This window comes from Nestor notabilis, unplaced genomic scaffold (genome assembly GCF_000696875.1).
Source record: "Nestor notabilis isolate BGI_N333 unplaced genomic scaffold, ASM69687v1 scaffold25568, whole genome shotgun sequence".
NCBI lineage: Eukaryota > Metazoa > Chordata > Aves > Psittaciformes > Psittacidae > Nestor > Nestor notabilis.
The window spans coordinates 17,444-19,214 of NW_009940022.1; positions in this window are offsets into that span (position 1 = coordinate 17,444).

Genomic DNA, 1,771 nt, shown 5'->3' on the forward strand with positions numbered 1-1,771 from the left:
CAGTCTCCCGTGTGGATAGGGACATGGGCCCTTGACAGCACAGTGTGGGTGGCTGAAGCTTGCCTTTCCCTGCAGCAGCAGCTGTAGATGGAGATTCCAGACAGCACGTGTCAGCAGCTCCCCCAGGAGCAAAGCTTATCCCCAGCCAGTTTATAATTACTTGCATTTGGCCAACTTCAAATCAAAAGAAAGTGTCCCATTTAAGTACTCAATCTCAGTGGACTTGGAAACTTAAACAAAATGCACTTCCTTGTAAAGCAAAATAACATTTAACTCTTTGGAGCTGGTTGATGATGAGCTGGTTGCACACAAACTGAGAAGGACCTATTTCTTTGGTCTCAGTATGTGCTTCTGCAGAGAAACCCCAAAACATTATGCCCAGGTAGTGAATGTTAAAAGGCATCCAGCTTTACTGCTGAGATGGGCACAGACTTATGGCAAAGTTTTGTTGTAGAGAATATTCTGAGCTCAGGCATGAGGACATACTTGTCGTAATTTACATGAATTATGTAAATTACGTAAACTCATAATTTATTCAGCGTTGTAAATAACTTCAGCAGCATTGCAGGGCATGTGTCCCCAGGAGAAGGTCAGAGAAGTCCTAGCAAAATTCTGCCTGGCCTTTGTGTCTCCCCCTCTCCTGACCCTGGCTGTGTCTGGCATCTTACCCTATTTGTGCATCCAGGCCATGAACTGGGTTTTATATTTTTATCTTCCAGGTTAGGGAGAGCAGACTATCTTTGCAGGCAAGCTAAGGGGGTCTAAGCATTTCCCCAGGGATCTCTGGGCAAGGACTGAGGCTACAGAGGAGGTGAAGGGACGGAGCTGCACAGAGCAAAGAGGCCTGGGGCTGTGGACAGGGATGGAACTGCCTGCAGTAGACTGGACAGGACACAGCCTGCATCCTGCCTGGAGCTGGGCAGACAGGGCCTGCTGCATCAATTAAAGTGCAAGAACCTGCTCAGCTGATTTACTGGGCTCCAGCTGTGGCTGAGGCAATGGTGGCCGTTGTGCCCTTCTCCACCTGGAATGTCTGAGCTGTTGAACATCCTAACCCAGATCTGGTTTTAAGAGTCTGATTTTGCGAAGAGTATTTTTGGGGAAAATATTTCTCCTTGGGGGAATGGGTGCAGCGGAAACTCTGCTTTCTTGTAGTGTCTATTGTGACAGCCCTTAACAACAGGCACCAGGCAGGCTAAATCTGATTCACTTTCAGTTTACACTTAAGCCTTGCCCTACCAGTGAGCTCTGTGAATCGGCTTTGGATTGCAGTATTACAGTGGCATTAGTGCAAGATGCGACACCCCAGTCACTGAGCAGCTTTCTGGGAAATCTTGTGAAAAAATAGTCTTCTTTCCACAGAACTAGAACATGTCATCCGGACTGCGAGCACCTGGCTACTCTGTGCTCCCTACGAGACTGGAGCGCAGGCTCTAAACTTCCGCAGGTTTTAATTAAAACCAAAATGAGGTGTAATCGTCACCATAACGACAACAGCAACATTTAACACTTGGCAGGAGCCATAACAAAGTGCTGGAGGTGTTGGGGACTCCACCGGGGACTGCTCATTCACGAGTAAGCCCAAGGAGTGCTGCTCGCTGAGGTGAGACACCGGCGCTCAGAGGGATGGGGTAAATCAGAATTGTGCTTCTCCAAAAGAGAAGTTTCATAGAAACCCGGATAATGCCAAATGGTCCCTGCGTGGTGGGGCTGGGACAAGCGTGCGCACCCCGTCCCGCCTGCGGTGCTGGCTCCGCCCGGAGCTGGGCCC